At 40.3% G+C, this 25,974-nt stretch overlaps 1 protein-coding gene and 1 long non-coding RNA gene across 2 annotated transcripts in view; both read left to right on the plus strand.

Annotated features, from left to right (window-relative positions):
• Ptprr (protein tyrosine phosphatase receptor type R) overlaps positions 1-25,974 on the plus strand; it is a 263,483-nt gene that overhangs the window by 50,390 nt on the left and 187,119 nt on the right. The window lies entirely within an intron of this gene.
• Positions 16,295-16,654, plus strand: LOC116076008. The gene is made up of 2 exons (XR_004112779.1): positions 16,295-16,457; positions 16,584-16,654. It is a non-coding gene; the product is annotated as an uncharacterized LOC116076008 (long non-coding RNA).

Raw genomic sequence — 25,974 nt, forward strand, 5'->3', positions numbered from 1 at the left:
GAAAAGAAAAGAAAAGAAAAAAAAGAAAAAAAGAAAAAGAAAAAAAAAGAAGCCTTTCTGAAAAAAGTTGCAAGCGGCAAAAATCTGTGGGTATTTCTTCAAAAAAGGAACACTAGACACTTCTGGGAAGGCTTTAATAGCCATTATTGGTTGACTATATCCTCTGCCAAACCTATCTTATTTAGGAATCGTAATTGTCATACCTTTGTAATTTCCCTAAAAGTAATGGAGTACTTGCATGGAGAGGACTGGGGGTTGTAGCTTAGTGGTAGAGCCTTTGCCTAGCATATGTAAGGCCCTGGGTTCAATCCCTAGCACCACAAAACAAAACAAAATAAATAATCACAATAAATTGTGTAATTGTATGAACAAATATAAGGATAGTTCTGCTATCCTTCCTTTGGAAGCCATGTAGAGTGGTAAACATGGCATAATCATGAGTTTGAACTCACACAAACACTTCCACTGTCCATGTGCTGAGCATCTCCATATTTATGAAGAATGTTTCATATGCTGATATGTGACCTTTTATTAAATAAGGACAATTTTATATGTGTGAAATAAAACACTATATCTGGACAGAACTCCCACTTACATCCGTATTCCTGGTGACCTCAAAACAGTAAATAACCTTTAAAATCTCTCACTCTAATTAACACTGTTCATGATTTTTAGGGAGCATCTGTTAGGTCTGTTTCATATAAAAATAATCAGTGTATACTTAAAAATAAGTTGCTAAATTTAGTTTTGTTACTATATTGTCCAGAAAAATGAGGTCTCTCCTTTCAAAATTAGATTCAAAAAACTACTTTAGAGGCTAGTATTGCTACCTCTCCAATATCTACAAGTTTTCCTACAGATCATAAGATCCTTTATGAAGATGAATGTAAGGCATGATTTGAGGTGGTGAGAGACCCTCTGCTCGATATATAAATATTTTTTTCTAGATCTGGGAGTGTAGCCAAGTGGGAGAGTGCTTGTCTGCATGTGTCTCTAATATCAGTTCCCAAACGAGCAATATGTATTTTCCCTAACAGCTTGTCTAGAACAAAATTCCCCCACTAGTGCATGATTTGTTCTAACAATGGCACTACATTTTCCAAAATATGGATAGTCTTAACTTTTATCTTAATCATCTAATAATAATTACATGTATATCTGGAGTACATTATGATTTTATGTATGATGGAACTTGCCATCCAAAGCCATTTGCTCCTGCATCATATTGTGTCAATACTGGTTTCCGGTGTACATTTCTACACTGGAAGGGCCAGAGATCCTGAACCTTGTCCTAAGAGAACAAATTTGACTTTATGTGCTTTACCTACAAAGATGAGGAGAACTAGGCCTGGAGAATTGTATAAACACCCCAAGTTAGAGCAAGGGTCAGGAATACTCTAGCATCTGTAATATAATGAAGAAATAAAGGGTAATGCCAAAGGACATGCAAAAGTGGACAGGGAAAAGCCCTCAAGGTCTCAACCCTACACAAAGGACTATAGGCAACAGAGGAGAGCTGGGCTCTAGAGAGATGGCAATGGCCAAGAAAGAGCATAGTGAGTGATTATCTTTTGTCAAATGGTCATCCCTAAAAACATGAGTACAAGTGGCATTATATAGTGTGAAACAGTTATACATAGTAATGTATATACTCACACACATCCAATAACAATTAGTGACAAAGGCAGTCATGAATTTGAAGGACCATGAGCATGCATATATAGAATGGTTGGGAGGGAGCAAGGAAAAGGGAGAAAGTATAATTATTATAATAACATTATAATCTCCAAAATAAAAATGACAGACTCCTAAGAGATGGGAGTGGGAGTTAACAGCAGTCTCCTGAACTGAAAATTATGAAGATGAACTTCCCTGACTTTCGCCCTGAGGGTGAGTTCATTGCTGTTTGGTTTCTTACCATTTGACTGAGAAGTCACATCCTCAGTCTTTGAACTAAAGTCATGTGTGGATGACTATGGTGGTCTGTTTACCCTCAAAGCACAGCCTTACCGTCTGCTGCAGGCCTTACCACTCGCAGGTCTCTCTTGATTGACTGAGTTCCTTGTCTGGATCCCCAAACCATTAACTCTCCTGTCAGTCCAAGAGTCCAGATTTTACTACACATCTCTACCCTCCCTATCTTTGTTGCATCTTTGGTCCATTCCAAGATGCATTACATCCAGTTCTGTTTTCTTTGGATTCATTTCTTTGTTAAGGATGAAATCTGTGAATTCTTGTTGCCTTAGAGATGGAGATACTCCATCACCACTGGTCTTTGGTGCTCAGGCTGCAGCACACTGTAGACACACAGTCGACAACCTTCTTTAACAAACATCGCAACAGCCAGCAGTTCTTTGGCAGTCAAAATGGCTTCAAGACATGGGGGCTCTCTAGCAACTGCTCACTGTTCTGACATCCAGGCCACAGAGGGCTGTATTATAAACCTAGCGCTGCAAGGAGGTCGGCAGCAGCTGTGCTCCTCACCTACTGTCTCTGAGGAGATAGAGCATAGAGTTAAAGCTTGAAAGTTTTTGGTTTTTGTTCCCATAAGACTGCTAATCTGTAAAGCTGTGTAGGGAGCAACTGTGTGATAACTATGGTCCTATACAATAAAAGGGAACAAGAAAAGAATAAGAACCATTTTATTCACTGGTCTCTTGTCACTCACCAGCCACTAAAAAGGTTTAATCCCTCATCTTCAAACCCTACCTGACCCTGTTATACTCTTTCCTCTTTTACTGCTGGGGAGACATTTCAGAAACCCTTGTGGACACCTCCAAAACTCAGGTGAAAATGGTCCTTATGTACACTATGTTATCTCATACACACCTCCTTATGAAAAACTAAGTCAAGAACAGTGATGTATTAGTATTAATACCTAGTAAAATAAAAGAATGGGAGCAATGTGCTTTAGTGTATTGTACGTTTTGTTCTGTCTCTGTCTCTCTCCCTTTCTCTCCCTCTCTCTTCTTCTCTCATTCCTACTCAGTACCTTATTTTATGGTAGTGATACAACTCCTACATGATCAGATAAACTGTGATTCTGTGATAGTCGATGTAACAGTTAGGTAAAAAGCAGCTGACCTGTCTCAGACAGGATGGAGAAGGATGGTATGAAGTTCTATCACACGACTAAGAATAGTGCACAGTTTCCATTTACTATTTTAATGATTTTATTCCTCCTTGGAGAATATCATGCAATGAATTCTGAGTACATTTGTGCCCTGCAGCCCTTCAACTCTCCCCATCCCTTCCTGCTCAATTTGGAGACAACTTATTTTATTTGAGGTTATTCTGTTTTAATTTTTGAGATTATAATATACATATATATTATACATATATACATATATTATACATATATATTATAATCTCAAAAATTAAATGTATACACACATACACACACATACACACACACATATATATATATATATATATATATATATATTCATCAATATTTAGCCCTTCCCTCTCCTCTCTACAAACTACAAACCCTCACAGATAATTCTCCTTGCTCTCTTTCAACTTCATGGCTCCCGTTTTCATTAACTGTTATTATGTGAGTATATGTATATACATATGTATATGTACATATATATGTGTACATATGTATATATTCCTAAATATAACCTGCTCAGTTTATATAATCTTACTCATACTTTGTTCTTTTCCCCTTTCCCTATAAGATCTACTTTGCATTGCTCTCATAGTCTTGGGATTGGTCCCTGTTGTGTGCTTGGTATATGGTCAGCCTACCAGGGGTCATATCATTAAAAGAGAAAGCCTGACTACCTCTCCCAGCAGTTATCAAACACTACTAGTACCCCAGTTAGCGGTGGAACTGAATATGTACCTTCCTGCTCTGTGCGCTGTGATTTTGTCTGGCTGAGGTTTGTGCAGACCTCGTGCATTCTGTCACAATTGCTGTGAGCTCCTGAGCATGTGTCTTCTCTCACTCAGTCACATTGGTTGCTGCTACTCTCTGCAAATAGAGTTCACCCAGCCTCATTCACTCATGTGTGGTTTAGATAGCTATGGTGACAATAATGGTTAAAAACCATATCATGAACCTGTATAACAGGGAATATTTGTTCACACAGTTTTGCCAGGAAAGAAAAACCTATGGATGTCAGAAAACTTTGTGTTAATTCTCAGATAGCCTTACAGAGAAGAGAATGCAGCATGTCACTCAACAACATCCTAACATTACAGAGTAACTATATCTTCCTTGTGGATATTTTCCCTTCAGCCTGACTCCAAGCCTTTGATCCACTATGTAGGTCAGAACCTCTAGTCATCATTTCTGTGTTCTTTCTTTTTTCTCTCAGGCAACATTTTCCATCCCAAGAGGGAAAGAGAGAACCATTTCACTCCTCTCAGAACTATCTCACACCAGTCACTTAAAGTTCAGGATCTCTTTTATTCCAAATGAGATATTTTTATCCTCATGTCCACAGAAACCAGCTGTCACAAGGTTGGAGATGGATAGATATTCCATGGATGAATAAATGATGGTAATGACAGTTGAATTTATAAGGTCATTTAGCATTTATGAGAACTTAGCTATAAATGAACCTTGCATCTTTGCTCTACATAGTAAAAGTAATCTTATTTAAAACAGTTTCAGCATGGATGCCTGTCTTCCCTCGGACACTAGAGAAACAATCATAATGATTATGCTCTTGGGTGCAGCTGATGGGGCCAGAAAAAAAAAACATTCCTGAGCCAAAGACACATTATTCTTTGCTGACCAGTAACTTAAAGTCTGTGGCTTGTTGCACAGAGCATTCCTAAGAAACAAGCTTAGCCCCTTTGGGGCTCTTCCTTTTGAGACCTAAACCAAGAGAAATGGTACATATCAAAATGGTAGTGGATACTTAGACAGATTGGTTGTGCGAAGCTTTAAGAATGAGTTGCCCTTCTGGTTAAATACTAGAGGAAAAGCACAGAATAATATAGCCAGAGTCAGAAGAGAGTTTCCAGCTCCAAGCTGCAACTTGTACTAGAGATGCCCATTACTGATGCTAATGACATGATCTCTTTTTGTATACACACAAAAACTTTTCTCCTTTGTCTTTGATTTGGGTTCTTTTATAAATAAAATATTTGCCTGGAACATGGCTTTAACTTATGATCCTATTACAGCAGCAAAATTTAACAAAGATGGCAGGGGTGCGGGGTGAGCAGTGGTTGTAGGACAAAGATACTGCGAAAGAGATCATCGAAGGTGCCGAGGCCGAGTGTTTGGCATGACAATTTCCCAGAAAGTTATTCTGAACACAGTTTGGAGAGTTTTTGACATTGGACAATTTTCAAGGCATGAGTGTACTTGAGCCCTTAGCTTCTAAACAGAAAAATAGTAAGAAAAATACCTGAAAAATACTCTTACCCACTTATGAATAAAGACAAAGTGATGGCTCTTGGTTCACTGAAATCCCTGGACTGCAACAGATGCCATTTAAACAAAATAAACTGTTGAAGTTCCATTGTATACTTTAGGAGTCCACTTGCTAAATTTGAAGGAAGTAATGCTTTGTTCCAGAACGTGCTTCCCAGAATTGCTACCTTCACAGCGGATGTAATCTTCATAAAGTAACCTCAGCACTAATTTTTCCCAAATTAAAAAACATGCTAGAAAATGAAGGTGGAACAATAGTAGAGCATGGCACAAAAGCAGGATGTCATAAATGACTTATGGCCTCCTTGTTCATCTGCACTTTTTGAATCTTAATTGAAAACTGGTATAGTTAGATTGTTGAAAACAGCGAATTGCTTATTCTGACAGCAGACAACTTTCATTAGGGAGATAATTAATTTTAGAAGGTTGAGAGCCTCCTATACTAAACATACTTAGTCATGTTTAGTCGTGGGACTTTATTTAATTACAGTCTTCTGGTCAATGCAAATTGCTTTTTCCCCCTTCGTTTTGATCGGCATTATTTAGACACAGTATAACTGTTTATTGGCTATAAAAGCAGAAACTAAACCTCTACTAGGAAACGGCAGTTGGAATAAGAAGGTACCCTCTGGCCCTGGTCAACCTTGGCTCAATTCTCGTATCTGTTTTCAGATTTATTGTATGCTTATGGATGCATCATTGCTCTGAGAACCTTGGCCATTTCTTGCATCATGGATAAGAGGCTTGTACAAAATATAAATTCATTGGTCTTTACCTTGTACTGATATATTAAACAATGGATGGGATGGCTGACGCATTTTTAAATCTAGACTTAGATTTATTCCTTAAAATTTTTACCCACTGAATTACTAAACACCTTAGTTCTTCCCTACAAGAAAAGTGATCACGCCTACAGTCTTGACTTTATGGTACAGTCCTATAAAACTAAAACGATGTTACTGTCATTTCACACAGAAGTTATATTGGCTTTGGAAAGTGGCATGGGTAGGCTCCCCTTCCAGGTCTGTGGTCTCAGCAGCCATGAGTAGTTAGGTAGGATTATAGTACCAAGCATGAACTCTCTCCTATTCAGTGGATCTTAGGTGCCGTTAGACAACTGTTAAGGTTAGCCTCAGGATAAAATGCTGCTATCACATCATTGGGGATATTTTGATGGTCCAGTCATTGTAGTGGTTCATGGGCTTTCCAGCTGGATAGGACTACCAATTTTCCCTCTCCTTTGACAGCTTTCTAGGACTATCCATCCCATGACATTGGACACACAGATAAAAATAATAGAGACAATAAATTTGAGAGAGGGGGACATAGGAGGAGATTGAAGAGAATGGAGATACAATGTAGTAATGTAGATACAATGCCCATGTATGAAATTCTGCCCATGCATAATTTCTTTTAGATGCTGTGACAGATTTAGAGAGATAGCTATCAGTCAAGTGCTTGCCTCACAAGCATGAAAACCAAATTCAGATTCCAAGCACCTATGTAACAAGCCAGGCCTAGGAGCAAGTGCCTATAACCTTAGCACTGGGGAGGTAGATTCCTGAGGCTTAATGACTGGTAGCCTTGCTGAATTAGTAAACTCTAAGTTCAGTGGGAGACCTTACAAAGAGTAGGGTCAAAGGTCATTAAGGAAGACAACTAATGTTAACCTCTACCCTTCACACACATGGAAACATGCACATGCATGAGCACACATGCATGCACACATGAGCATATACACATTCATATACACATGAGCATACGCACATGCATACATACATGAACACATACACCACAAACACACACATGAGCATATATACATGCATATACTACACACATACACACATGAGCACAAACACATGCATACATCATGTACACATGCATATACCACACACACATATACACATGAGCAAATACACATAGATATACCATACACATGCACATGCGTGCAACACACACACACACACACAGAATGCTGGGAGAATAAACTTGTGCCTGTTTCTGCATGTTTATTCACTTTTCTCTGGACACCATGAACAATCGCTTAACTTTCTTTGTCACTAATCATGGGTTTTGTCAGGCTGTATGTAGTTTTGTGTGGGAAAGAAAGGTCTGGTTATGAGCACTCTAACATATTTGCCTTATTCCGCTCCTTTCTAACCAGATGTCATTCTGTTTAAAATTCCTTCTTAAATGAGCATGACCATCTGAGGTTCACTCCACCCTGGAGTTAAGTCTGTGGTCTGATTTTGAAATACAAATTTTGTTCCCCAAGAACAAGATTAGAGGAGCAGTAGCCAATTGCAGCCACCTGTTTGTGTCCATAGTGCTGTTGTTGGAAGTTCTGTAGAACAATAAAAGATTGATGTTCTTTTAACAAGCTCGTGACTCCAATAGGCAGGTGACTATAATTTGTGTAGGGAGAATACTTACATCTACTGACCCAACCCCAGGACTCTTCAAAGGTCTTCATGTCATCCTGCAGACCTCATTACAAGCAAGGCTCCAGCCATGATTGCCAACAACACAGATCATTCCAAAAGGCTTTGGGGAATTTGCATGGATGCCACTGGAATAAAGTATCCATAAGGATATTTGGAACGGAAAAGCTCAGCCTTCTTAGGGCTTTATAGATTTCACATTATGGCTAGTGGCCTCTATAGAGGCTTTTTGGGTTTTCTCCTGTTGGGGAGTTTCTCAGTCTCAGCTTTATAGCCACTGTATGGAGGATACTTGGGAATGTGAACATTAAATATGTATCAGTTCTGGGGATGGAAGAGTCCACACATGGAACTAATTAAATGGATAACCATAGCAAAGAAACAGTTCACTCCTAACATTAACAAATGCCTTCAGAGACAGTGCAGGGAGCCCTCTCTTTCTCTTCGCCAGCATTCTGCTGTCCTGTCAGTGACTCTCATTTCATCCTGTTAGACCAAGGGAAGTTGCTTCTAAATGTGTTCTGTGCCTGTTTCTTCACTACCACTGGTTTATATGAGCCTTGCCTTGATTTAAGTCTGGTGCACAAGCAAGCACCTTCACTTACTATTTATTGAGCATTTTGCTTGCCAATCATTGTCTTCAATTCTAGAGACCCCCAATAAAGAATGCCCCTGGTCTCTCTTTTTCTAGTGGAGGAAGCCGATCTGTAAACAAATACATAATAATACTTTAAGTACTTAGTTTTGGAAAGCAATTAAGATGACAAGAATAAAATCATAACAAAGCAAAGGAGTAGAGAGTTATGTAATGATGTGGTCCCTGGCTTACACAAACTGACAGGGAAGATGCTTATCATGCTCACACAGGGCACACAATAGGGACTCATCTGCTACACTGAAGCAATAATGACTAGCTGCTTTGTTCCATGTGACTTAACTTTGTTAAGTCGTCTACATTATATCCCTTATCAAAAAATTCTTACATTTATTTATGAATTTCTCTGAAACTTTCCATAGACGTAGTCTTACAGCATCTGGCCAATACATGGATACATCATTATAAATTTTTCCTATGTAACTGTGAGCGACACAGATAAGGAGTTACAGGTAGAGAGTCAGTAATACAGGTCGTAGAGCATCAAATCAAGGTGTAGCTCACACTATCACTGACCTGAGTACCTATAACTAAACATCTGTTCATTAACTTTGACCTCCTGTGACTTCTGAAATTCTCAGCAGCCTTTCAGCCTAGCCTCCCCCGACAGGATCTCTGATCTCTTGACTTAGTCTGTACCAAGTAATGTTCTGTTGAATTTCACTTTGAGAAGTATCTCTGAGTCAATCCATTCATGCGTAGTTGTCATTGTCATGAAATCTGTAAAATATGCTCAGTGAACATGTTCACAACTTATGCATCCATTTCCTAAAACTGATTAATGCTTCTCTGTCAGTAATGAATCTATGCACACGTTACAAGTATTAACAGCAAAGCCTCTCCTTTAGGTTTCTGTCAGTGGCTGTCAACCCTGAGTGCGTGCGGAAACCTCCCTGGGGCCTCTGAAGAGAATACAAATACTCAGGCAAAACTAAGCTCACAAGAGGCACTAGAGTTTTCTTAAAACTCCTGCTGATTAGGCCCTATAGTACAGTTGACCTCCATTGGCCTGTGCAATCCTGTATTCTTCCTATTTGCCATGCAACCAGTTACCTCCACTAAGTCTCAAAGAATCCATAAAGCTCCAAAGCTGAGAATTTTAGATGATAAAATTCTTCATCCCCCAAAAGTAAAGGTTAAATAACCTACCATGAAGACTGCTGTCTCCAGCAGGCTACAGCCTATGCCACTGATAGCAATTAGAGAAATAAGGAGCAAGGGGCCAAGGAGGAGGGAGAATCGCCCTTACAGGGAAAGAGGAAGAAGCAGGCATGAGAGCTGTAGAAGACAGAGTACCAATCCTGTAAGAGCCCAGAAGAGCGACCCTAGCCATCCTCCCCACCACACACACACACACACACACACACACACACACACAATTAGGTTTAGTATAGCAAAGATGGAATATAGATTTTAGTAAGTAATAACTCAGGAGTATCAGGGGAGGTGTTAGCAACATGGAAGTTTGGGAGTAGCCCAGCCATTGAACTGATTAAGGCACATTAAATAAAAGGCTGTATGAGTGTGTGTGTGTGTGTGTGTGTGTGTGTGTGTGTCTTTTTTTATGGTGAAGGATTGCGATTCTTTATTTGTTTTAATTTTTCTACATAGACTTTTCTTTTTTATTAGATATTTTCTTTATTTACATTTCAAATGTTTTTCCCTTTCCTGTTTTCCTCTCTGAAAAAATAAATAACTAAATAAACCCTATTCCCTCCCCTCTCCCCCTGCTCACCCTACTAATACAGAAGTAGAGGCTCACAGCCATCCATTGGACTGAGCAGAGAGTCCCCAATGAAGGAGCTAGAGAAAGGACCCAAGGAGCTGCAGCCCCTTAGGAGGAACAACAACATGATCTAACCAGTACCCCCAGAGCTCCCAGGGACGAAACCACCAACCAAAGAGTACACATGGTGGGACTCATGGCTCCAGCAGCATATGTAGCAGAGGATGGCCTAGTCAGTCATCAATGGAAGGAGAGGCCCTTGGTCCTGTGAAGGTTCTATGCCCCAGTGTAGGGGAATGCCAGGGCCAGGAAGCAGGAGAGGGTAGGGTGTATGTGTGTCCTTCATTTGAGAATCCAGAACATTGTGGATAGTGATGAACTCACGAAGCAGCCAGCCCTGGGGAGATTAGAACAAATTAATCAGCTACCATTACATATTTCTAGAAATACGGGTGGTTACCAGTACTCAGCTGTGTTTATAGATGATGTCCCTAAGTCATGATTGAATGTACAAGATAAGTATTAGAGGAACTTCAGCTAAAGAAACAGAGATGGAGCCAGAGTAGATGGAGTGAACTCTGGACTTTGGTACTTATCTGACACTTAAAAAAGGGAAGAGAAAAATAAGGGAAACTCCTAAGGGGGGAACCTACCCTGCAGAGCATCCAGGTGTATGGGGGAGCAAAGGGCAAAGATTGTCCATGTGTGATGCCCACACTAAGCAGGATGCTTGGCTTTATGGTCCCTACTATGATATTTATTGGCTACTTTGCTTAGAGCAGAAACCTAAAATCTGTTATCACTCTCACCATGATCTCTGGTCAATCTCTGCAGTGCTTATTCATTGACTGGAATAGCAAGGAATGACCACACACCTTGAGAAATGCCCCTGACTTCTGGCTCTTACATGGTCCTCTTCTTGGCTCTAGGCTTCTGGCCACTTTGAAGACTATTATAAGAAACAGTACAACTGGGTTATTCTCTAGCCTTCTAGATTACCCATACTTTCATCTTCCTGGAGTAAACCTTTCTAGTAAACTTTAACTAGGCTTAACACACACTACCAGAGTATTTCACAAGTGTCCAATCACATTCATTGAATACAGACTGTGACAGTTTCAGTCACTTACCTATTCTGTGGGCGTTTTGTTTTTTTCCAACACTGACTATTTTTAGCTGTGAAATATGCTGATAACAGTGCTTATGACTACTGGACTATTTACAAAACTTTATAATTTCTGTTATACCTTCAAAGTCAAGTATCTTGAAAGGGCAGCCTATGTTCACATTATACTTTCCCATGAACCCACTGCAGAATGGATCTACTTCCTGTTTTCCCAATAAAGAAGCCTTATATAGGCCACAAAAGCCTAACTGATGATCCCGTGTAACCTTATATGACTGTACCACCTTACTGCCTCTATCTTTCTTATTTCCTTTCCTTTGATCTCCCTCTCATCTTCCCTATCTTTTTTCACTTTCTGAGTCAAATCAAATACCATGCTAATTCTAATCAGTATCCTCTTAGCCATGCCAACTGTAAGTACACTGATTAGAGACAGCAACTAGTCTCTCTCTCCCTCCCTCTCTCTCTCTCTCTCTCTCTCTCTCTCTCTCTCTCTCTCTCTCTCTCTCTCTCTCTCTCTCTCTCTCTCTGTCTCTCTCTGTACTTATGTATATATCTATCTCTCTCTCCCACACACACATGTGTATGTGTGTGTGTGTGTGTGTGTGTGTGTAAGTGTGTCAAGGCCTTATACATTCTAGGTAACCACTCTATTGGTGAACCACCCCTTGGCCCTTTTGCTATTACTGAAGTATTATTTGTGCAGGCCAACTGTTCAGGTTCATGGCAACTCTTCCATAGTTCATTATCAAATGCTGCTCATGATTACCGCCCTGAAAATACCCCATCCCTGAAAATATGTTCAACTTTGCCTTCACCCAGGCTTGCTTTTGCTTTCTGTCTGCTTTTAGGTTTGAATACTTTCCATGAAAGACTATGCCATCCTTATTATAATCTGCCCTTAGTCTGTGCTGCTGATTGGTAGCATGCCTATTCATTCCTCATATTCCAGACAGACCAGATGTGCCCTGCCCCTCTGTGTTTGCAACGTTTTCATATGCCTTTATCACTCTCCTAAGTCATTACTGCTGTCCTGCAGTGGTTAGCATCCTGTCTCTTGTCACCGACGACACTAGTAAGATAAAGGTGGAGGATATATCTTTTAATTAGTTTGTTTCCAGAGCCTGGTACAATAGCTGACACTTAAGGGCCTGATATTTGAACTCAATAAACATGAATGACTTCCACATTTTGTGTCCTGAAAACTGAAAAACAAAAAGGATGTGCCATCTGATACTGCCATTGTTCTGGTCTTGTTTTGGTGACTATTTCCAGGAAATCCTACTTCACAGCAGATGCCCTTGTATTCTGACTCTTACAGCTCTTTCTCTCTTCTTTAGCAATGTTCCCTGAGCCATGAATGAGTGAGCTGTGATGTAGATGTAGCCACTGGGACTAGGCTCCCCACAATCTGTTGATCTTTATACTGTGTTTGGTGGTTGTTTTCTGCAATGTTCTCCATTTCCTGTAAGGAGAAGAGAGTCTGTCTGATGAAGGGTGGCAGCTATACTTACCTATGGATGTAAGGACAAGATTTAGAATGTTGTAAAGACTTATGCTGGTCTAGCAAAATTGTAGTGGTAAGTTCTTTTCTAAGGTCTATGACCACATCAGCCCCAGAAAGCAGGCTAGGTAATGTAAAAGGGGAAAATTTCATAGAGCCCCACCCCTAGACAAAGAAGTACAGGCAACCAATGACTGATGGTAGAAGAACAATTAGCCTCTCCCTGGGATGAGTCCTTTTTGTTGGTTCAATGCACATAGCCACCCACAAACAACAAAACGACTCAATGAGTTGTATTTATATATATTTGTACATGCATACACACTTACACATGCATAGTAATAATAAAGAAAAAGAGGCTATCAATGTATGGAGGGGATATGGATGGTGTTTAGGGGAGAATCATTGGAAAGGACTGAAGGGAAGAACAGAATGGGGAAAGTGATACGATTCTAATTTAATTCAAACCATATCTAAACATTTTCATTTAAAAATACATGTACTCTCTTATAAAGTGTTGCTTGAAAAGAGAATAAGAGATTAGGCAGTAAGATATGAGAGAGCCTTCTTTCCTGTTTCCTAAAGTGCACAAACTTCAGACTATTATAAGCAACTTCAGGAGACTGTCTACATCTACCTCTAATGGCTTCATCTGTACAAAAACGAAGAAGAAACCAGCAACTCCCATTGTAAGCAATTCTGGAAGAAACGCAAGTAGAATTTGCTGAGACTCAAAACATTGTGTGGGAGTGTTTGTCCCATATTACTCCTTGATGCAGATTTGGTTTGAAAACACTAAAAATAATGCCTTTACTCATATAGGGCTTCAAAGTTTCTAAGTAGCTTTCCTTTCATACTTTGTCCAGGCCTCCAGTCATTGGAGCCCAAACAAAAATGACTCTGCTTGTACAGACAGCATATTCTCTGAGACACCATGAAGCTTGACAGAGACTGCCAGTTGCCACATGGTGAGGGAGAGCTGGGCTGGAGGAAGATAACTGCTTATTCACATTTGCTCTGTCCATGTTCTCTCCCCATTTCTCCAGACAGCACATGAGAACTATGGGAAGTGTGTCACTCCCAGAGGTCAGTTTGCATGAGCATTTCTTGTGTTTCCCTAGTATCCAGTGACCATGAAGCTCATGGACATTGGGGAATTTTCTCCATTTCCCACATACTTTTTCCACAATGTCTGCCCTGAGTTCCTCAGCCAAGGTTAGAGCTGTCTGCTCTAGCCACTGGTACCAGACAACCCTTCACTTAAGTGATGACTACATTCTGTTTGTATGCGGGCTTCCATCCCGGCAACTTGGTGATCTTGTGGCTCTACCTTTCAATAGTTAAACAAACAAACAAAAAACCCTAAGCTTATTTTTTTTTAATTTCTAGCAAGTAACCAGAATATGTATTGTAATTGATAGAAGAATCCTCTTAGCCCATATTTCCCAACCCAAGGGTCAATCCAATAGCAGCTGTGTTGCCAGGATTTCACAGAACTCTTAAAAGGCAATGGAATTTGAAACATGACAGTCAGAATATGCACAGGTCAGTTTGTACAGAGCCTCACCTAAGTCTTGTATTTTCCATTACCAGCATAGGAAGATATTCCAGCTTACAATTGGGAACTCAAAGCAAGCACAGTCTAGGCAGCATGCACTGTGTATAAAATGTTACAAACACAGTCTTTACCATGTAGCACATAGATAATTTACACAGGCACTGTCTCATCATCCTCATTTTAGAAATGAGAAAACTGAGGGTCTAAAAATTAAATAATGTGACTGGATAGGCAAGATTAGTAAGAGCCAGACCCAGAACTCAGATGCAGACACAACGGATCCAGAGGCAAGCTCTGCTCTCTGGTGCCAAAATACAGTGTCAGCTTTTATTTGTCCCATACAAGGAAATAGAAAATAAAATCACAGCTGGGTGGTGGTAGTGCATGCCTTTAATCCCAGCACTTGGGAGGCAGAAGCAGGTGGATTTCTGAGTTTGAGGCCAGCCTGGTCTACAGAGTGAGTTCCAGGACAGCCAGAGCTACACAAAGAAACCCTGTCATGGAAAAAAAAAAAAGAATGAAAAAGAAAAGAAAAGAAAATCACTGGTCAGTGGGCATCAGAGTAGGTCAAAGAATAAATCTAAATAAAAGGAGAGCTAGAGAGCCTTTAATAGAATGCAATGTCTGCTTATATTGCATTGAACCTGCACCTCTCTGGACACTGACAAACATGAGGGGGTCTACTGAAGATGTGTCTGCTTCTAGATAGAAAGGTGAAAAAGGGGGCATGCATAGGGTGACTACCATATACCTACTGAATTATTAATCTCTGTGGCATTTGAACCTCGTCAAAATATGTGATGTTGACAGGACTTTGCTCTGCAATTGTCTAATAGCAATACTGCTCCATTGTTCCACCCTTCATATTGCTCAGTGTCACACAGAAATTGAACGTAAATGCCTCCAAAGAGCTTTAAGTGTCAATATGTAGACCTCCGTATGTGATCATGGGGCTTGAAGAGAAAGAAGAGTCATTCTACTCCTGGTGGCTTTGAAAGAATGTCACTTTTAACATATGCAACTGTAGAAAGGAAAAGAACAGATTTGGATGTTCAAGTCAAGGCTTAATGGAACGCTCTTCTAACTCTGGTGATAACAACTGTGATATTTTAACTACTGGATTCTTAGAGATTTACTGACATGTTAATATATGTATTATACATGGTCACTTAGATTATGTATAGTCATCCCTTTACATTCATGATTCCTGCATTCATGTTTCAAACAATCATTGATGTTCATAGAAGATCCCGGGACCAACCCCTATGGGTGCCAAATAACTAAATACTTAAATATGTAATTTTATGACCTGTAGAAAATGAAGGACAGAAATACCCCATCACTTAAAGTACGCCTTCTATCTGTCCCACAAGTTAATACATAGAAAATATTTTCACAAATACATTTGAACAAGTTTTCCATTTCTTATTGGTGTATGGCTGGCTAACCTGGGTCTGTTAGCTAGTCTGGGTCCGAGCTGCCCGTGGAAGCTTAGAAGCAGTGAGGTCAAACATGAGACAGAAAACGGTCAGTTACTGGAGTGAACATAAAAGTTTCAGCATTCAGTATGGTGTCTGGTGCCTAAAATCCCTGCACATGGTTGGCTGAGGCAAGAGGACTCTGTCAGGACTTTGAGGACTACACTGTGGGTTCCAGTCCAGCCCAGGTTACAAGGTGAGGCCTTGTCACAAAAAGACAAAGCAAAACTAACTTAAATCCGGGGGACTGTTTCACAGATAAAGGCTGAGTAAAAGCAATGGGACAGACAGAGCTACAGGCAATTCTGGGCATGTGGTCAGGTGGCCAAGGTGCTATTGACTCAGGCTTGAAAGTCGATGCTTTGGAGTCAAATCTATTTATCTGTTCTCCGTTTCCTTCTGTTTAGATGCATATCCAGAGCGTCCAGTGGCTAAGAGTTAGAATCCGTGGCTGTGCGGCTTATGCTTGAGCTTTGCTTGTCTAGTCTCGCCACCTGATAGCAGAAGCATGCATGGCATCTAATCACTGTCTCCACAGCGAGTCTGGCAATTACAGCAGAGCTTTTCTCATAGGGTGAGCGCGAGGGTTGAGGGAGCTGATATATGAAAAACATTAGCATGGTAATTGTGGCTAGTGGCACAGATACTTATTATTCTCATTATTAATAATCTCTGTTGTGTTCCTGTTCCTTCTCTACAGAATGAAGGTCATAACACTCACCCCAGAGAGTTGAAGAAAGGAATAAATAGGAAAACCCTTTAACACCCGAATGGTTGTCATGAGCATTATTGGGTACATGCTGGGAAAACTAAGATAATTTATCATGATGACAGAACTTCTTCGGAATGCCTCAAGATGCCATCCATTTATCAAAGAATACATATACAATGGCCAGTATCCACCTGTAGCCCTATACTGCATTTCATATGTTGAGCAAAAAATGTCATAAAACTAAAGATCATGCAGTAGGCAGAAATGTAAAACTCAGTTCCTGTGCTTTGTGTGAAAACAGCACAGAGGCCCAGATAGACGAGGTGATTTTCACGATGTCACATAGCCAGCTTGTTACATGGCACATCCTTAAACACCATCATATCACATCTTCCCAGTCTCCCCATATCCTGCGGTACCCTGATCAGACTGCTGCTTCTGTGTTCTCATGTGCTTCTACCTCCTCTAGGGCTGATTTACACTTCAGAAAAGAACCCTGAACTATAACTTCAGTGCAGAATCAGTCTCTCAAGAGAGGTAGCCCTGCTGCCACTTGCTGAGTACACAGTACTTAGAATAACACTGTGCTAGCAAAGAAGACATTTGCTTATGGTCACAGATAATGATGCCACTTTTTAATATGCTTTTAATGGTGCTGGGGATTGAGCCCAAGGCCCCATGCATGCTAGGCAAGCGCTCTTATCAACCAAGTGGCATCCCCAGCCTCAATACACTTCTAATGTTCATTTTCTCCCATGTAGTTTTAATTTGGTGATCTTTCTTCATGATCCTGTTCTTCACAGATCATCTATAGGATGTTGATGTCATATTGCTTCTTATTTAGCTTTTGCTGAATGAATAATTTAGATGACTGGTTTGTCCTATGTCTGGCTACTCATTTTGATGCCTGATTAATTTTTCAAGCCCCTTACTGGGTCCTACCTCCACCCCCATTTTCCAAAGGGCTTTGGACTTGGACTGGAAGAATTTTTAGGGCATCCAGTAATGTTATGTGAATTCCACCTCCTGGCACATTCTTCCCCTCACCAGGCTTCACACATACACAACTTGTCCACCTTTGAATATATTTCATTTCTCTATTCCAGGGCTTAGTACAACTTTTGAAGCATTCTCAGTACAAGGACTGAAAATTGGCAACCAGAAGCAAAATACACGAAAAACTGATGCAGATGAAGTGAACAGATTGAAATTTTATTTAGTCAGTTTTAGTATACTGAAGTATTTATTTCTCTCCATTAGCTTTCTTGTCCTCTGTCTTAGTTAGGGTTTTACTGCTGTGAACAGACACCATGACCAATGCAAGTCTTATAAAGGACAACATTTAGTTGGGGCTGGCTTACAGGTTCAGAGGTTCAGTCCATTATCAGCAAAGTGAGAGCATGGCAGCATCCAGGCAGGCATGGTGCAGGAGCTGAGAGTTCTACATCTTCATCTGAAGATTGCTAGGAGAAGACTGACATCCAGGCAGCTAGGATGAAGGTCTTAAAGCCCATGCTCACAGTGACATATCTATTCCAACAGGGCCACGCCTTCTAATAATGCCACTCCCCGGACCAAGCATATACAAAGCATCACATCCTCTAGTCTGCACAGAACTGTTAAATTGCTTTTATTAACCCCTAGAAGTACTTTCTAAAATGTTTTTGTTTATTCTTTGAGAAATTTGTACAAGTCTACAATATATTATGATCATTTCTATCTCCATTTCTCCTCCACTCCTAACATTTTCTCTTTTCTCCTTTCAACTCTGTGTGTGCTTGCATGCATGCATGTATGTGTGTGTCCAGTTGGCACTATTGTTATCCACATAGGGATAGGGCCATCTACAAGAACATAGTAAACGACCAGTGGCAGTAGTCTTACTCCAAAATGAGTGTCCCTCCCCCAGACACCATCAGTTTCCAGTAGTTCCTTGGCTAGGAGTAGGGCTTTGTGACTCATGCCAAAATTTTGACAGACTTGATTCTGTGTGGGTCATATGCAGGTAGCCACAGCTGTTATGAGTTTGTGAATGCAGTGACCATGTTATGTCAGCATTTCAGGGCGCTCCTCCCCATCCTTTAGGACTCACATTCTTTATCCTCCACCCTCTTCAGCTTTGTCTATAGTATGGAACTTTCATGCCTGGCACTGTTAACACAGTCAAAGCCCATAGCTTTAGAGACAATAGGTCATTGGAGGGGATCAACAATAGTTATTTTATTAAGCTGTCATGTTGTCAAATTGCCTTCCATATATTTATGTTTATGCCTATAGATCGGGACTGCTCTTAACTTTGGCCAGAGAATTCTTTTTTAGGATGTGTGCGGTGATTAATGCAGAATTTCATAGCTAGACAGAATGTTGAAAATATGTGACTATTAGTGTACTTCCCTGAATGGATAATTTATGTTAACACCACCTGCTAGACTAAGGAAACATGATAGATGCCCATCTTTATGCTTCAATATCCCTGGTATAAAGATGCATTTCAAAAATTAAAATTAATGTTCCTTACAATTATAATAGGCATGTTTGGGCATTTCAAGGAAACAGAAAATAGTGGGTCATTTTATAATTGGAACATCTTTAACACATGAAATATTAATATGTAATATTAATATTAAACAATATTAAAGAGTATTGTGGGCTAGCTTTCCTCCCCCCAAATAATTTATACATATTAATTTTTCAATCTTTACAAAACCAAAAAAGTTGGTTCAATAGTGTCTTTCTTCAGATTTAGGATGCAAAAGAAATGGAATAAGGAGATACTTCAGTCTACAAAGTGCCTGCCACACAAACATATGGATCTGAGTTTGAATCTCCATCCAAGTAAAAGCCAGACAAGGTATTATGCACCTGTATTTGCAGTGCTGAAGGGGCAGGGGCAGGTAGATCCCTGGGGACTGGCAGGCCAGCCAATCTAGCTTAAACAATGAGCTAAAGATTCATTGAGAGTTGCTGCCTCTGTAAACAAGATGAGGATCAATTGAGGAAAAACTCAACATTAACCCCTTCCCTCCACAAACATGTGCACACATTGTATGCATGAAGCCTACACACATGTGCATGTGCACACAAATGCAAACAAGCAGAGAAAGAAAAGGATTCTTTTCAAATGGATTAACTTAACGTAACAGTTGACCATATTGTCTGATGCTCTGAATCCATTACGTGATGAGGTGGGGAAAGACTCAGACTGCTTCCAAGGCTGCACTCTGTGCTCATGCAGCTTTAGCTTTCTGCACATGACTTTAGACCGTCTCCAGTACACCCCTCCTGCTTTGTCATGTAGTTCCTCATCTTCCTCTACCTCACTGCAACATCCATCTTCATTCTCACTATCACTTGAGTCTCTAGATGTTTCATCAGAGGTTCTTTGCTATAATCAAGATAAATGCAGTTCAAACACAAACTCTGGAACCAGGAAATAATTGGGTTCAAATCCTGCCTTAGTCTCTAGCCATCCCTGTCATCTTAGATAAATTATCCAAGTTGATTTCCTTCCTTTTACACCACAGATTATTTTTCCTCTCAAAAGCTCACCTTGCGCGATGATCATGAGAATCAAACCAAATGACTTACTCATAAAGTACTTAGAGTAATATTTTAATGTAGGGTTTGCAACTGCATTACTTGGGCTCTAGAGAAACAAAGCCAGTAGAATGAGTAATGAACGTGGTCTTATCAGATTGGCTTACACGATATGGTCCAACAATGACTGCCTTCCCACTGGAGAGTCTGAGAACTGGGCGGTTGCTCAGTCCAGAAGGCTCAGCCATCCCAAGCTTGTGCTGGAAGCCTGGAGGATTTCTGGAGAGAGACTAGTCTTACCAGAAGATGTAGAAAGCTGGGCTCTGATGCCAAGGAAGGGTAGCAACAGCTGAGCAAAGTAGCAGATGCACTCACTCAAACAAGGAGCAAAGGCTGGCAGTCACAAGGCCATAAGTCTTCCTTGGCCCTCCACACAAATGGGCAACCACTGGAAGGTGCCACTCATCTAGGACAGAGTCATCCCCTCTCAGTTAATCTTCCCAAAGAAAACCCTTACAGACCACCCGACCCCCAGAGGTGATTTCAGATTCAGTCAAGGTGACAACCAGGATTAATCATTCCACCAACAAATATATATTTATGAAATTGCAAATTTCATAAGTATATATTATGAATGTGACTCAACTAAAGGGGAACTGAGATGAAATAAAAATATTTTTTAAAGGGATTCAGTAAACTCAGCTTTTAACTTACTCACACATCAATAAAATTTGCATTTAAGGTTGTATTTGTGAAGAGCAGTGTAGGAAGAACATCTGGGTTCTTAAAGTCTGGTGGAGTGAAGGAAGTGGCCTTACAGATATCTTTGTATCATAGGGCCCTGGCACTGGGTCATCACATGGAAGAGAAGGGTAAGTTAACCTTCATTCCTCCAAAAAAGTCAAGAAGCACAGACACACCTCTCAGTAGACAAAGAGGGGGGAAATTACCCCCAGCTAAAATGGGTTGGAGGGCCTCATTTGCCAAGTACTTAAATACCTGTGATATGCTGTGTGGAAGAGACAGAATGAAATGCCAGTGGTTTGGATGTAGACAGTGGTTCTGGGAAAGTACCACTTTTGAATTAGGTCATTACCTTAGTAGGATTGGATTCGGCTTTCTTATTCCAGCCAAACTGGATCTAAATGGCTGCTAACAAATCTGTAAATAAATACAAAATTGATTCTTTTCCATGCCACTATATTTAAGTACACGAATGTGAATCAGATTCAAATGGGAACAGAAAGAAAATGAATATTCTAGTAAAGACTTAAATGAAACCATTGATGTTACCCTTCAGACGACCAGTGCCTTCTGTGGGTTGTGCCCTCCACTGGATGGTTTAACTGAAGAAATCGCATTAACTGGTAATAGAGAAAGACATATGCTCTACAAGAAAAATCAAACTTTATCTTCAGAGATTAGAACACTCATTAATTGTATGTGAAAGGGGATAGATAGAACAATTGTCCTATCAAATCCAGTGACCAGGAATAATATTTCCCCCTTTTCCTACACAGCTTCACATGCTGATAGGTATCCTCCCCCGCCCCCCAAGAAAAACCAACAGGACTGCTAAAAATATTATTTAAAATTAGAATCTGAAGTCAAAGCACTTTTCCTTTTTCTTCTTTCGTCCACCAGATGGCCCTCTTCTCAAACTTGGTAACTACACACAGGCGTGTCATGCTGTGTTACTGAAAAACAAAAACAGAAAAAACCAAAGATCTACATGAGTTGCAAACATTCCAGCCAACCCCAGCTTTGACCCCAGGAAGTGTCAGAGCTCAGCAGCTACACCAAATTGTCCTCCGGACCTGGGGTGGGGCTTCCCTGCTCACCTAGTGGCTGACCAGCTTACCCAGAACTCCCACCAATGGGAAAGAGTCTCCTCCAGTGCAAAGAAAGAATAGATTTCTGGTCAGCTTGGATATGGAGAAACTGTCACATTTACAGAAATGTGTCCCAAATAGGTGTCACATGGGGTTAGAAGTTCTACCTCTGAGGACTGTGTAACTCAAACTGAATTCATTTGTTGCAATAATGGCCATCTGGGTAATCCAACAACAAGTAACTCTGCCTCTGTGTTGTGGTAGATCTAAACATGTGTTAATCTAAACATGTTGGGCCCCCAGAGTCCCATAAAATGAATCATTTGGAGTAAGGAGTACATTTTCATTTAAACACAGATTTTTGGATGACAGTGTGGGTCGTCAGATAAATCAAACAATTCTTTAAATGATGTTTTTTATTCTTTGAAGGTTTCAAGCATTTATACTATGCGTAGTGACCATGTCCAGTCTCCCCTGCCTGAACTCTTCCAATTCTGTCTTGTGACTCCCCACTCCTCCTCCCTCCCAACTTTGTCCCTTTTCTTGTTTTATTATAATTAATAACTGAGTCTAATTAGTACTATCCATACACTCATGACCATCTACTGAGATATGAGCAACCTACCAGCGGCCATGCTCTCAGATTTTATCATAACATATATCAGGATAAACTTGCCAGAAGTTATCTGTATTAAATAAGTATTTGTGAAATAACTAATACTTCCCCATAAATTTTATTTAATTTTATTAATTGTATGTGGTTGAGTGGACATGACACAGAAATTCTTCAGAAGGGGATTTGCCAAGATTCAAACCAGAATTTAAGTGTCTATCAAATTCTCTGCCTCGTTGTTTGGGAATAGCAGTAAATAATCTGAATTATAAATAATTATTTTCCTCTATGCAAATATTTGAAGAGTAACCAAAGAGCATTCGAAGTGCATTTCTATTTTTATGTCATCACATAAGCCTCTGATCTTACCATTGGAGCTTAATATCCATTAATCCACATGAGCACAGATAAGCACATAAATACCCAGAGGGAATAATACTAAGTGAATGAAATATTGTCACAGAACTGGGCAATTATTGCAAATGGCTATTACTTAGCATCAATCCAGTCTACGTACAAAGTCTTTATACTTTATTTTTAGAGTTTCTGGTTGGTTTTGGCCTTAGTGAGGGCACATCTGATCTTCGGGTTAATTTTCAAGGCATTCCACCAATTCCATAGAATATATGTGGATGGGCACTTTCAATGATTCTGCCCATGTGGAGTAGTATTCATACCCATCTGAAATATCTGTACCTATCATGCTGAATATTATCATTTCTGATGGCTTTTACTATTTTATTTTGTTTTCCATTTTATTGAAATTAAATTCTTTTCTCATACAAAATATTCTGTTTATAGTTACCCCTCCCTCTACTCCTGGTTCCTCCAAGTTCCTCCCTCCTCACCTCCCACCCAGATCCACTCCCTTTCTGTCTCTTATTAGAAAAGAACAGGCTTCTAAGAGATAACAAAACACAACAAAGTAAAATGTAAGATAAAACAAAAACATCATATCAAAGTTGGTCATGGCAAAGCAACAGATGGAAAAGAGCCCAAAAGAAGGCAAAAAAGTTGGAGACCCACTCGTTCACATACTCAGGAGTCCTATAAAAATACTACACTGAAAGCTATAATCCAAACCAAGAGGACCTGGTGTACATACACCCTTACAGGCCCTGTGCTTGCTGTTTCAGTCTCTGTGAGTTCATATAAGTCTTGCTCAGTTGATCTAAAGGGGCTTGTTCTTCCTCTGTCCCCTCTGGCTCTTACACTCTTCCATCTCCTCTATCCCAGGTTTCCCTGAGCTCTGAAGGAAAACATTTGATGCAGGCATCCCATTTAGAGTTGTGTGTGTTCCAAACTCCTTTTCCTCTCTCTCCACTCTTCCCCCTCTCCCTCCTCCTCCTCCCCCTCTCTTTCTCTGCATAATATCTGGCTGTGGGTCTCTCCATACTTGTTCCCACCTGCAGGAGAAAGCTTCCCTTATATGTGGATAGTAGCCATTATGTAAATGATAACAAGCTACAACCCATAGACCCAGAGAAGTTAGGTACAGAGAAAGAGACTAAAGGAGAGACATAGATCTCCCTGGGATGGAGACTAGGGGTAGACCCATGGATCTCCTTGGGATGGAGACCAGGGGTGGACCCATGGGTCTCCCTGGGATGGAGACCAGGGGTGGATCCATGGATCTCCCTGGGATGGAGACCAGGGGTGGACCCATGGATCTCCCTGGGATGGAGACCAGGGGTGGACCCATGGATCTCTCTAGGATGGATGCTAGGGGTGGATCCATGGATCTCCTTGGGATGGGGAAATAGATTTTATGAGTGGGCTGAAGACAGGGCTGGAGACTGGAAAGGGAGAATGAGATGGGGGCAGGGGAGGGGAGAGAGGGATGAATGAGAAAATCTAAAAAGAGACAGTTGGAATGAATGGGGTATTTGAGAGATGGTATAGAAACCTGGTGCAATAGAAACCTCTGAAAATAGATGAAAGCAATCCTAGTGAAGTCTCTGAATAAATATGGCAGAGGGAGCAGGTCCCATCTGGCTACTGCTTGTCACCAAACAAAGCTTCCAGTACCAAGACTGAATCACATCCAACTGAGTTGTGAGCCAGTGGGGCCCCATGGAAATCCTCAAACAAACCGGACTGATGCCAAACTATCATTTGCTCTCCATGGCCTGACAGCAAGCCTCCATTGCTGTAGACAACATACACCACTCATTGAACATGGAGAAGTAGAGCTGATGCCTACATAGAACCTTCGCTATTATGCGCTAGTGTCTTTGGTGCAGGAGGGTGCTCTGCAGGCTACCTAAAAGGAAATGTAAACACTAACCCCACCACAAACTTGTTGATATACAATCTGTTCTGCTTGCAAAATTTGCTAGGGCAACGGTGGCACAAAGTGTGTGGGAGTAACCACCCAATGTCTAATTTGACTTAATGCCCACTCCATGAGATGGAACCAATACCTGACATTAGACGACCAAGAACCAGAGACTATTTCTTTTTTGATATATGGAGACTATTTCAGAGATTCACCACTGACCAAAATTCATACTCAGTGACTATGGAGCATTTAACCCCAACAGATATATATGCAACCCAACCCTACACCTAATGCTCAAATGACAGAAATTTAAAAAGACTCTAAGAGCCAGAGGCCCAGATCACCTGCTGCTAGACATTACCCCTGAAATCTCAACAATACGGCTGCCTGGGCAAGACTTGCCCAACACCAACACCAGTTGGCATGCTGGAATACACAGAGGAAATTCCACATGGTTTCAGCCAGAGAGAGTGCTACAAATGGCTGCTAAGAAAGGATGAAGTAGTTAAAAGAGATAAGTTCCCTTTTAATATCTTTTAATATAATCATTCTTTGACTTCTTTGAGAATTTCATAGAATATATTTTGATCCTATTCATCCCCCACTTTGCTCCTTAACTCCTCCTAGATCCTGATAGGCCAATCATATTCCTTTTACATTTTTTATTCCACTTATAAAATGTAGTCTTTAATAATTTTTATTTCTCTAGTATTTTCCTACCACATCTACCTCAGTGCCAGGCCTTTATTACAAATATATGTTCTATTGACCTTTTATTTTCTAGAAACATTTGCCTGCTGGTAGCTCTTTCCATAACCATACATTAAAATCTATTACATTTTTAAAGTGATGAAACACAAATTCAAACCACAACTGTCATAGAAATAAAATCCAATTAACAGTGCAAACTTCATGTGGATACAATGAAAACTGATCATCACTTGGCCAACACAACTCAAGTATAGCAAAGTAAAATAGAAAAGACACTTGAATTTTGCTGTATTTATTGCCAGAAACATAACTGTAACTGGTTTTGGAGTTTTTTTGTTGGTTTGGTTTTGGTTTTGGTTTTTTGTTTTTTGGGTTTTTTTTTTTTTTTTTTTTTTTTTTTTTTTT

The sequence above is a fragment of the Mastomys coucha genome, unplaced genomic scaffold (genome assembly GCF_008632895.1).
Source record: "Mastomys coucha isolate ucsf_1 unplaced genomic scaffold, UCSF_Mcou_1 pScaffold4, whole genome shotgun sequence".
Lineage (NCBI taxonomy): Eukaryota > Metazoa > Chordata > Mammalia > Rodentia > Muridae > Mastomys > Mastomys coucha.